The sequence below is a fragment of the Anas acuta genome, chromosome 5 (genome assembly GCF_963932015.1).
Source record: "Anas acuta chromosome 5, bAnaAcu1.1, whole genome shotgun sequence".
Classification (NCBI taxonomy): Eukaryota; Metazoa; Chordata; class Aves; order Anseriformes; family Anatidae; genus Anas; species Anas acuta.
Window position 1 is genome coordinate 58896055 of NC_088983.1, and position 13242 is coordinate 58909296.

A 13242-nucleotide genomic window follows, 5' to 3' on the forward strand; every position below is an offset into this window, starting at 1 on the left:
TGTGTATCTGATAAGAGTTTATACTTCTTTTCTGTAAAATCTCAACACTTGGAAATTAGTGGATCCAAGGTTGCCATTCCTTTGGACTCGTTGGAATTTCTTCCGCCCTGGCACATGGGTATAAAAACCTAGTGCTGTCTCTTTCCTCGCTGTAAATGAGATAGATAAGACACCTTTAAGGCAATTTCTTAAAACATAGTTTGGTATAATTTTGTCTCTTGAATGTAATAAAGTGCAGGGGCACAATGACGAATTTCCAAGATGCATATTAGTAAGATTTAGTTAATTGCATGATGATGACTTCTTAAAAGCAATCAGGTCAAAGTTTTTATTTAAATATTGCACTGAGCTCCATATTCAAGCTTAAGGTCCATACATGTGTTGGGTAATTATTTAATCGCTAAAAAAATTGAAGTATTATTTAAAAGATTCCAACTTAGAAATATTCAGAAATAATTCAGACCTAAGCCAATTAGACTAATTTCCTGGGGGTATTTTTGGCAGCTATGTCAGTTGGTGTTCTTTAAATGAACAGTCATACAAGAGTAAACATCAGACTTTTATTTCACATGCAATAGTTTTGGCCTTGCCTTATAAAGAATTTCAGTAGAAGAAGTAGTGTCTAAGTATACTAAGATGTGTGCAGGGGTATTGGGAGTACTGACAAGTTTGTTATTACATTTTTTTTTTGTCATAATGTTTGTAAATGAGCACTATCATCATTGATTCCATTGGCTTTTTACTCTGTATGATTCTGGATATTGTTTTTTTGTGGGGGTATCTGCTTAGCAACAGCCAATCGTCTGTATTTAGGTATACTAGTTATCCAAGTACTTGTTTATTTGTATTTAAAAACTGTAGACAAGTTAACTCTTTAAGCTGGGAATGCTTTGATCTGTTGGAAAACCAGTTTGAGAGGAAGAGTGGGGGAGTGAGGCATGGGAGCCCCGTTCAGATTAGCTGGCTGCAACAGTTCTGCTTCAAAGTCTAGAAAACTGTGAGGCGAAATGTTTTCTGTACAACAGATCTTTCTGCCCATTCACAGCCAATTTAGTTGAATCTGCTGAGTGCTGCTTGAAGTGTTAGCTACCAGAAGCAGACAACATATGCGTTTCAGGAACAGAAAGAAACTCTGCTTTTAAAGTCTGTTTTCATCTCCTTTGAATGTTTCTCCCATGGGCTTAGGTTTGGAACTAACTGAGCACAGCTTTCTCTCAATGCATTCTTAGAAATTTATTTTTATTTTGGTATGACAACTACACCTACATAACTAGAATTACTGTTGCATACCCTTAGAAACCTGTCGTAATTGAAATTGAGCTCCATTTTGCTGGTGGCAAGTTCTTGTTTATCTCATTCTTAAGTAATTGCGAGTAGAATTTGGTCCTTCTGTCTGCTGTCAAATAGGATATATGCAGCGGTGACATCTACAAAATAAATATCTGCTGTTTCAAAATGGGTTTTCTATACTTTTAGGTGATTTTTTTTTGGAGGGGGTATTTTATTTTATTTTGTTTTTCATAATAAATCCAACTATTTACTGTGTGACATATCAATATTTGAAGATATCTATCTCTGCACCTCTTCAAGACCTTGCCTATGGAACTGCTTTAAAACTATTGAGTCATGTGGTGTGCATGAAGATGGTTACGTTATTCCTGAATTTAACCACATCTTCAGCAAGCCCATCACTTTTCATGATGGATACTGTATGGTTTTATGCCAACATTGACTTCTTAATGGGGATTCATGCTGAAGTCAAAATCTATCTACTTATCACTTAATAAAATGATGAAATGCCTCTATTGTACTCTTGCAATGAAAAGGTCTGCCAAGTTTAGTAGACCCCAGACTGGGTGACTTTTCTTCCTCCCCCACTATATTTTTGCTCTCCTCCATGTAAATTTTATCTAGATTCATTGCCAAGTGCAACATTCATGAGCAACCTTAAAAAGTAAAAGTATTGTGAATGCTAAAGAAAAAATAGGGGATGAATTAAAACCATAAGTACTATACATTAAGACGTGAAATTAAGTAATTCATTTTCTTTTGAGTTGTATGCAGGAAATGTAAAATAAAGAACAGTCACATTGGACCTGTTAATTACTTTATTCTTTTTGTGCGTATAAATGTCTATCTACATAAGAAAAAGATGGAGTGGGGTTTCTCTCATAATCAAAAGTCACCACTTTACCTCCTCTCTCTTTTCCATTGTTGAGGGCACACCATCCAGCTCTGCTTTTTGCCTTTCCTGGGATAAGCACAGTGAGACTTATGCCCTGTTTTCTCACTGATTTTTATTTTTTGAGCTAGCATAATTCAGTTTTGCTTACGTTATTGAGAACCCTCGAACTGTATCTGAAAGTAATGTTATTCAGCCACTGTACACTTATTTCTTAATCGGAGTAAAAAGCATTTAAATATTTTTCTGTTAAATATTTAAGGATATTAGTTTTAAGAATATTTTAATACTTGAATATATTTTTTCTTCTTTTTTTCATGTGATATTTAAGTAAAATCATGGCATAGCTATATGCACCAATATTCTATTTTTCTCTTTCTGAATTTCATATTTTATTACATTAGATTGAACTGTTAAATCTCTGGTTTCTGTGGGATCTTTAAGTCAATATAGGTAATAGTCTTATTAACATATATAACTAGAAATTCTTGTTAGGATTGGTTACATATTCCGTAATGAATAAGTAATAAAACAAAGAAATCTGGCTCAGCAAATTAGGAGTTATTTAATCAAAGACAAGTGGTTGAAGCCAGTTCTTTTTCCCTCAGTGTTCAGCTCTGAAAAGACTATTTCTGCGATTCACTAATTCAATAATGCACTATTTGCTGCACCTCTACCTTAAAAATAAACTCCTTAAAGCTCCAAAAATCTCAGAAATAACACAGAATGCCTGTGGAGAAATCTCGGTCGGAACGTGCAGACTGATCCTGTTTTCAAGGGATCTTTCTGGTTTTCTAAGAAAGAACGTGAACGTCCCTTGCTCAGGAGGGTCTGTCCTGGTTTGAAAATGGATCACCACATGTTTTGGGCTGTCAAATAAGTATAAATTATATGGAGTTGTTTCAATGTTCTTCACTGAGAAGAAAATTAAGATTAAAATTGAAGTAAATTGACTAACTGCAGTTGCCATTTTTCCTAGACATTATTTGAGGTATCTTGGAGCTCTTTGCCTGATAGTGTGCTGCAGTTCACTCAATTCAAGTGGAAAGTGCATGTAATTTGTATGGTTCCTTTCTCGTGTGAAATATTCCTGACTATTAAGGAAGCTTTAATGGCTTTAATATGTGTGTGTGTGTGTATATATATATATATATATATATATATATATATATAATTTATTTATTTTTACTTTGTATTCACGGGTTTTAATCTGATAGCAACGCGTCAATGGAAATGAGATTTAATGGTTTGTTAGAGAATCGGGCATGTCTTCCAAATTTTTATGAACTGTACAATAAGCCTGGGTGCACACCGGACTTTTGCTAAGGCATTCCACAAAGACAGACAGCTTTGGCATATGTAAAACTATAAAATTCTTGTTAAAATAAAAAAACTATTAAATACGTAATGTTTAATTAGCTTGAATCTTAAATTCCAGGACTGACTTTTTGATGAAAGCATTAAGATTTTATGCTTTTAATGAGTAGCAATTGACAGTGAGTTTGTGGCCCATAAGAGAGTGCAGGAACCTGTCACGATCCGATCATGTCTTAGAGATGATGCTTTTACTCTAAAATGGCTGCGATTCTCACCCAGAATCAGGAGTGTTAGAATTATTTTTTTCCTCACATAACAGTTTTCATTAAGGAGCTGTGGCTGCTGTAAGGTTTTAATGGAAGAACTGGTCTCAAGGTACTGATTATTTGAACCCTGAGTTCTTCCTCCTTTCATCTTCATATAATGAGACCCAGCATTATACCTACGGTTTCACCAGACTTCTGGGGGCTTAAACAGTATTTGTTCAGTTAGCTTTCTCTGAAGTAGCTGGGAAAGGGCTTTGTGTGTTGAGCAGAGTAATAAATAGTCTGTGAAAAGAATGAAGCAGAAGAGCAAGGAATATAATAGGTAACTAGAACAGCAAATGGAATTGTCTGCTGTTAATTCCCCCTGTGTGGAGATCACAGTACGTGATACTGCAGGTAAAAATCAATTAAATACTTAGTTTGATGAAGTTTCCATTATCTCAAAGTTCCTAGAATCTCAAAACTCTGAATCAACAGGGAAAACCAGGCCTTGAAGATAAGGAAAGATGAAGAGAGAGGAGAGGGAAATTCTGTTGGAAAGGCAGTAGTTCCCTTTAGTATCCTGGCATCGTCTGTACCGGTGTATTTCCGTTTCTTCCTATTCCTATTGATCCCTGTAAAATCATGGAGGACTCCATCTTAAAAAGTCTCATGGCCAGGAATTTCTGTTGCACTTCTCCCATTTGAGTACGTGCCTTCCATGAGAAGGAGCTTTCACAGAATCACAGAATTTCTAGGTTGGAAGAGACCTCAAGATCATCGAGTCCAACCTCTAATCTTTAATCTTTAATTCTTTAATCAGAAACCTGGTGGTTTTTGTTGTTGTTGTATGACTTCAATAATCATACATGAAGAAACAAAAGCTGATAGACAAAACATGTTCTTTATGTCATCCCACAGCTGACTGCTAACATGCAAAGAATGGCTCCAACACATGGGAAAAGCACTGTTGCCTCCCTGCATCTTCCTAGTGCCTGCTGCTTCTGCCAGAAACCTTTTTTTCTGCTATTGCCTCTGTAGTGAGTGCTGCTGATCAGAAAATGGATTTGGGGCTGTGTTTCAAAAGTCTGCTGTTACCCTAGCCTTTACAGGGAGTAACCAGTCCCAAGTTGCTGCTGCTGATGGGAATGAGAGGACAGAAAAAGAGGGTGGGATTGATGGGTACAACTGTTGAGGAACCACCCGTTCCTTCGTATAATCAGGGTAGGAAAAATTAATGGGTGGTTTAATGCAAAAAAAGTGCTGTTGGTGCTAGAGATTTCTGTATGAAAAACTGAACATAGGTGTTCGCTGAATACACCTATGTTCAGTTTTTCATACAGAAAATGGAACCAAGAACATCACACAAGCTCCAGGAGATAGCCCTACGTCAGAACTGAGCTCTAACCAGATATTAACACTTCATGTTAACTACTCTCCTAAACTCCACGCTTCCAATATGGGAAAGTCTGCTTGCCATCAACACCTATGAAATAATGTGTTTAATGTTTCCTGTTACTATGGCTTTCTGTGTTTTATTTATTTATTTATGTTCACGTACAACTAATATAGATCACAGTTTAATCCAAAATTGCTCCTTTTCCTGTAAAATTCATTACTACAAAAATTAATAAAATTAGGATATAAATAATACTGATTTCTCCCTCTAAACAAGAAAACATGCTGGATCAGAGCAATGGTATATCCTTCCTTCCCTCTGTTACCTTCCTGCAGGTGGCACAGCAGGTGTCAGAATATGTAGCACTATGTAGAATCAGAAAATCATTTAGGTTGGAAAAGACCTCTGAGTTCATCAAGTCCAACCATCAGCCTAGCATTGCCAAGTATTCCTTTACAATTTCAGGCTGATCCTCAGGATATATATTTTAAGAAGCTATCCTCCTCAACTAATTTGTGAGAGGTGATTTAAAAAAATATATCTTTTTTAAGCCTGAGTTGGAAAGGAAGGCAGCTGAATACAGATTGTGTTATATTCAGAGGGTGGTGTGGTGGTTTGCCAGGTGGCAAAGCTTTTTATAATTTGGGATGTGGTTTTTGTTGTTGTTTTGGGGCTGTTATTTATTTGTTTTTATCTTTTTGTTGTTGTTTTGTTTTCTTTCAGATATGTTTTGTTATTTCCTTTTTCTTTCTCTCTTAAAAAATGTCTCCAAGGTCTTTATTCTTCCCTGGCCACAGATGGGTTTGCTACAGGCAGCCCTTTGGCAGGGAGCCATACAAGTGGATGGAATGGCTTGGGCCAAAACAAACACAGATTGTAACATTGCTATAAAGATATTCCAGCAGAATTAAAGACTCCAGTGGATTCGCTGTGAGTTTCTACCACTGCAAGTGGGATCAAAATCTCGATCTGCAGCTGCTGAGAGGTTCTTTTCCCTAATGTCAGGAAAACTGAAGTGCAGAAGAGATTCTCTCAATTTATAGTGGGACTTCTATGCTGGCTATACAGTATGAAAAATTGTTTTCCTCAGTTATCAAAAATGTTTTTTTTTCACTTTTTGATCTTCAGACAGGAAAATAAATTTTGTCATCTTCAATAGCAAGCAAGAAAAAAAAATCTCACAAATACTAGTAGTGCTTTTTGTAGTTAGTACTTTGCTGTTGTGCCAAATAAAAGCTTTTATAAACATGAGAGAAGAAATTAGCATTTGCGTGGCTCAAAACTCTTAGCAATTTGGAACTCACAGAGTTCCAAATTATAGTATTTGTAAGCTACTATTAATAATATGAGTTTATTACTAGACAGTAATAAACTAGGCTTTAGAATTTTCTCAATAGAGAAATTAATTGGTCATTAGTAGCATTTATTTCAAGTAATAACTATTTTCTGTGACTTGGTTTTTCCTATCACTTGATGTAATATTTAATGGAGTTTGTTTTCTGTGCTGTGTGTATTCCAAGCTCCTTAACATTTCAGAAAGTAGAAATGAGGTGGGCAGAAAGGAAGTTATCATCTTGAGAGGTTTTTTCTATTAAATATATTGGTGAAAAAACTCACTAAAATATCAAATTTCAGAAAATGAATGAAAGAGAATTAGAAATTATTTTTAGTTAGTTATTATTTAACTAACAATTATACTCCTTCAGTCAGTAATTAAAACATTGTCAGAAAGTAAAACATTATCTGCTCTGGACAGACAGTTCACTGATGTCTTATAACAAACAAAAATATTTGTCTGCAAAAGCAGTTTATCTCATTTTTGTTCCATGATTGCGTGAAGCGTGTATATATATATATATATATAATATATATATATAAATGGTCTTGATTTTTTTTTAATATTTCCAAAGTTTAGAAACAATATTCCTGGGGAAAAAAAAAAAAAGTGTCAGTATAAATTAAGTAGGGTAAAGAAGAAAATACCAAGACTTTTCTTTGGCCAGCTGAGCACATTGTGTGTACTTTTCCCACGTAGCAAGTGCCACTCTGCATAAAATAAGGTGTAGAACCAGAGGCTCCAAGAAACAAGTAAGGCAGCACACAGATCAGGAACAGAAATTTTGGATGTTAGAAAGTTGGTGGAGCAGGAGAGCAGCTGGAGGGGCTTCCTCCACCTGTGATACCAGCTGGGGCTGCAACCCGTGCCTTTGCTGGCACAAAGTATGTTCCCAAATGGTTTAATGAGCTTCAGGTGAGCTGGGTGAGGAGGCATGGTCTCACCCCAAGTGGCAAGCACTCGAGTACTCTGGGCTGAGAGCATATCAGCTTCTTTATTGCTGACTGTGTGAGATGTGCCTTTGCTACAATTTTGAAGAAATATGAGTGTATAGAAGCAAGTTAAAAATACAGGTTGGTGCTGAAGCTGTCTTTTAATAATTTAGTTAAAATTGTGTGCTGTCCTGATGCTGTAGATGATGATATTGTTAATGTTTGCAAAACATCGAAGTATTTGTCTGAACACGCGTTCAGATCTGTTGTCATTTCCTCCAACTGTTTTTCATGTATTTCATAGTTTTTATTTTTAAACAATGACTGTAAAAAGAAATATATATATATACATTTTCTGTTACCATTTGTGTTGGAGGGGAATGATAATGAAGTATGAAAATAATTTGGTCTTTTTTGTAGAGGTTATGTTGGGGTGGACTGGATAACTTTCTAGTCTCTATAAACCTGAGCCCATCCAACTGAACAGGATGATTCTGCTGTACAACTGTTGCGTACTTGATTGATTTTGTTAGAGAGTATATAGTCTGAGGGGGAGTTTGAGATAAAAAGTTTTGAGATAGAAAGTGGATGAGAAAATCTTACCATGTTGTTGTTTAAAATGTGTCTCCCCTATTTGCTTGGAACTAAGGAAAATGATTATACGGTACAAAAAAAGGTATCTTTGTCTTTGGGACTTGATTATTCTTTCCTTTCTGCTTGCAGGATTTATTTAATGGAAGGTTCAGGCTTTTGTATCGTTCTCTTAAAACAGGAATTGTATTTGCTCTTGCTATTTTTTTTTCCCTTTTGTATGTATTTTCTTTTGTATGCATTCTGCCTTTCACTTCTTTGTGTCAGTAGCTTGCTGTCCTTCTTGGAACAATTAATTCTTTCAGAAGCACCTTTAGAAACTCCTACCTAAATTTGGAAATAATGATTACTTCACAGAAGATTGCTACTTTTTACTTCAGAAATCAGCAATATCTTAGAACCGATATTAAAAAAAATAATAATCTTACTTTGCATCTGCAATTTCTTTATGAATAAAAGTAGATAAGAAATGCGGTAAACATAGTTTCGGAAGCTTTTGTGACTTGATTTGGAGCACTTGCTTCTTCTCCAGTATTGTTCTTGCTTTCGTGCAGCTGATCAATGCAATAGAGATATTTTTACATTCAAAACAATGAAGGCGTTAACTCAGTAAAGTTAGCTAATAATGACTGTTTTATTTTCTTGCCAAAGAAAAGTGGCAATATGCCGTCTTAGTCTCATGCTTTAAATCCACTGGAGCCTTGTTTCTTAATTTAGTGATCACATGCATTGTTGGCTCATCTAGGCTGATAATAAAGTACTTTGTCCGTGCAGAGCGCAGGACATGATGACTCTGCAGACAGATGGCGTGGCTTGTTCCTGGTAAAGTTTATTGTATATTCTAGTTGGTGCTGGGAAATAACAGGGTGTCTGGACTTCGTTTTGGGGTCCAGGCAATGCACAGGTGCCATTGTTTTCTCTTGATCTCACTATAGGCAAGATTGCATCAATATTACGTCTCTCCATAAAGCACAGGCCTTGATGTATTGTAAAATGAGGTTGTTTCTTTCACTTGCAGGTGCTATGTGCATTTAATATCTATATTCTAAATATCAGTCTTGGGAAGGGGACCATTTTCCTTGTTGGGAAACCTGAGTGGAGGATGTCTTTCAGGCTGTTCAGATCACGTGGCAGGGACTCATTCATACTGTCAAGTAGAGAAGATTTACATTGCTCTACCTTGAAGAAATTCAATTGAAAATGTAGAATCACAGGGGATTTTGTTATTGTTGCTTTCTTGAAAGAAAGAGGTAAGGCATGCTTTTGAAATGATTTTTGAAATTAATCGATGTGTCAAAAACAGGCAATATACTTGTGAGGTGGATTTTGTTTTGTCTGCTTGCGGTGTGTTGTTCCTCCCCCCTTTTCCTCTCCTTGGCCAGGAAACTGAAGTATCTGGGTGCTGGTTTGTATATTTGTGTATTTCTAAGTTTATTAAGAGGTTTCCACTGGATTTCTTGCATCTAAACCTATAAGAAGCAGGGTACCCGAAGGATTGACTTCCTTAGATTATTTTCTTCCCTCTTAAGTTTTTTATAGAAATAGAAACGAAACTTTAAATTCTTAGGGTTTCCACATGGGGGTTTGGAGGCTTATCACTCACTCACGGGCAAGGCAACAACAACAGACATGGTACCACAGGATTGTTCCTATAGAGGTTGGGTTTTCCCACTGCCACCTTGTTGGCAGTGTGAACCCACTGTGAGTTAGCAGATAACCAGCCCTTTGAAGAGTCTTGCTGAGTTACTCTGGGGAGAAAATAAGGCACAATGATGAGTGAAAGCTTGTATCAAGCTCTTCTGTGTTAGAGCCCTGAGCAGATAAACTGTTGTTTAATGGATTGGTCCTTCAGCTAAGAACTGTGGATTATCAGTCTTATACCTGAGTTGCTGCATATCTAATAATCTTATCTGTTTCTAAGCAAGTCACTATTCTGCTCTATAATCCAATATCAAACAAAATGATGCGGGGCTTGATGCTACGTGAGTATTATAGAACAGTTACACCTTACTGTTCTTATCTATAAATACTTACAGCCTGAAAGAGTGCTAAATAAGAACATTTTTTTTTTCTTTCCACTTTGAAGTCATACCCTAATATGACTTAAATTCCCTGTGTAAACTCTCAAAATAAAATGAGTGGTTTATGAGAACAACAAGGAAAGTGACCGTAACTTGACCATTATTCAGGGTGTGGACTACTACATCAGTTGTCTGAACCAAATGCTGCCTTTCTGATTCTCTTTGAGAACAGAGTTGCTACCATTGTATGGTAAATTAAAATCACCACTACAAACTACCTGCCATTTCCTTCCATGCAGGTGACCTTCTCTGTTTGTGTTTTTTATTTTTTATAAGTATTCCGCTTGCGTTTCCGAAGGAAAATCAAGCTATTTAGTAGTTACTAAGTACAGATCAGCTGCTGTCACTCAAGGTTAATGCTCATGCTGATGTCCTCTGTGGATAAGGCTGTTTTTGCTGCATTAGCAAGCTGAATCTGTATATTATCAACAGCTGAATAAATGAGGCATAGAAGTAAATGCTGAATATGTGCAAATCAAACTAATGCATAAAATCACAAGTGAAACACGGTATCTTAAAATTTGCCATTTTCTCTTTGTAATAAACATAGTTTAACTCTATCTCTTGCTTATGCCAATTTTTGATAAGGCTGCATTATCACTTCTAAAATTGCTATATACTGCTTCTTTAATCTTCATGTTAAAAATGGGTTGTGAAATTCAGTAAAAGAAAGCAGAAAAGGCAGTTAGGCCGTGGGTGGCACTGATGGATATAGATGAAGAAAAGGCAACTAGCCATCACTGTAAAATGAGATGATTTTTTGCCTTCCTGGCACAACAGTTCCAGCAATCTTTCTATAGAATTATAGGAGATCCTTCACATTCTGCTTATTTATCTCTGCAGTTGGAGGTCTTAAACAAAACAGAATATGTAACATTGATAATGTTGAGAAATAACTTTTTCTAAAAGCCTCAATGGGATGGCTTTTTGCATTGTTACACTTAGCAAATTAAATACAAACTTTTACATGAGCAAAGATTTAATTTTTATAGACTTAGGCACAACTATCTTTGTATACCTTAGTATTTTCATACCTTTTGTCTTCCCTAGCAAAAATATCTTCCCGCAGTTCATGGAAACAAAAGCACTTGGGGAATTAGGATTATCCCATTTATCAAATTGTAAATTAATAACATGATGTCATTTTGATTAAGGTATTCCATTGCTCTCTGACAAGACAAGCAGTTGAAACTCTATACAATTTACAAATAAATGGGTTGTTTTATCTGATTCACTAGCATGAGTAAAGCTTATGTGACTGTATTTCATATTTTTTTCTTAAGGGATAGAAGATGGCCTACGCTCTGGCTCTTATTAGAAACAAAGCTTAATGGACTGCACTAAATGTATTACACTGAATCGTTTTTTTTCAGTCTTATGTGGAGACTTGAGAAGAAAACTCTGCCTGGCTAGAGATTATTCCTGGTAGCAGAATCAGACAGCAACAGGAGGTGTGTGCAGTGATGACAGGGAGATGGCAAGGGAGGGAGAATTAGGGTACTCTTTTAATTTTGGTGTGTAAACCTGGATGTGTGAACCTGGTATGGCTGTTGTAGAACAGTAAAACATAGAGTGAAAACACAGCAGTATTGGAAGAGACAGCTTATTTTCCTGTGGGGCCTAGAAGGTACCATTTGCCATAAAATGTGACGTTGATAATTTAAAAAAATAAATCTCAGGGCATCCATTCCTCAAGTCTGGAAACAGCCTTATTTTCAATGTGAGACTTGAAAAATCTGGATTTCATTGGAGCATGAGTGAATGCAATGCTGACAGCTATCTCTTGTATTGGAGAGTTTCCAGTTCAGATGTTTCCACTCATCTAATTCAGTAGTGTGTTTTGGAAAGAGCAAAGATTAGTCTGATCCTACAGTAGAGAGGAAAAATTCTTTCTGTCTTTGCCAGCCAGCTCAGCACTTAAAGTGCTGCTGTCAGGTATCGTCTAAGTGAAACTTAATGATTTGGCAGATGAATTTTGAGTGGCATCCGTGTAAAGAGTTATGTAGACTGTGTAACCACAATTAAGTTGTTTGACTTGCATTGAATTTTCTGGGTAAGGGTTACTCAGCTCTGACTTCTAGCCTCTCTAATTACACTTCAAAATAAAAATAATTATTTAAAATAGCTTTTTGAATGAAAAGCTATCTTTTGATTTATTTTCCCTAAGCTACGTGTCAGATTCTGTTTACAGCTGATACTATGCAGTGTGCTTAGTTTTGTGTACAGTATATTTATTTCAGAAGCTCTGTATACTCATTAACTCATTTTTTACATTATTCTAATGTTATCCTCAAGGAAAAAAGAATTCCTGGTGAGTTGTGCCAAAGTATGTCATTGATACTTTTGTTTACTTATAACAATAAAGAAAAAAAAGGTCAGACAGCTATTTCTTTTAGTGCTTAAATTAACACTCACTTTCTGTAAATGGTGAATTTACAAGTGTTTTCAAACTATACAGAAAATGTGTGAAATTATACATACATACGCACATGGTTAAGTGTTCAACACCGGCTTACATTCTGCTAAATTTCCGAAGACCATTTTGTATGTGTGAGGCTTTCCTTTCAGGGAAGAAGAGTTGCTAAGTACAAGGAAACTTGTTTCTGTGTTTAACTTGAATTCGAAATTTTTGCATCTTGAACAGCCTCATATAACAAGACATTTGAGCATTAAGGAATGCTTCAGGGCTATGAAATCGGTAAGTTTGTTTCTCCACTGTCTGTAAGAGGCTCCTTTTAAGTACTGTGACCCTTTATTTGCCTTATGGCACCATATTAAGTGTAGCTGCTGCTTAACATTCCTTATATGCCCAATAAGCTCAGCAGTGAAGTGCAAGAGAGTTCATACTGTATCTTCTGTTAGGCAAAAACTCACGAGTTAACTCTTTTCTTCAATACACTAAACCTCAAGTAGAAGAATTAAATTTTTATTTGAAGGCAAATAATTTTAAATAAATGAATTCTAAAAAGCCCAAGGTATAGCTGAATTACTGCTCCAAAACTCATTTATTTCCAAAACTAATGAAGAAGTCATGCCATTGTGAAATAGCAGCACATAATGAGCAACTATCTTTTGCAAGTTTAGCTTGTTGATGTATTTCTTAATTTCTGAGTGTGAATTGTATTATCAGAGAAAAAAAAAAAAATAAATGTAGTTTTT

General features: G+C 35.8%; 1 protein-coding gene across 1 annotated transcript in view; it reads left to right on the forward strand.

The window, feature by feature from the left end:
• The first annotated feature begins 7436 nt into the window (after positions 1-7436).
• Positions 7437-13242, forward strand: part of SPON1 (spondin 1) — a 309754-nt gene continuing 303948 nt past the window's right edge. The window contains exon 1 of the mRNA XM_068685131.1: positions 7437-7552. The gene's annotated coding sequence lies outside the window, so the exon portion shown is untranslated. The remainder of the gene's footprint in view (positions 7553-13242) is intronic.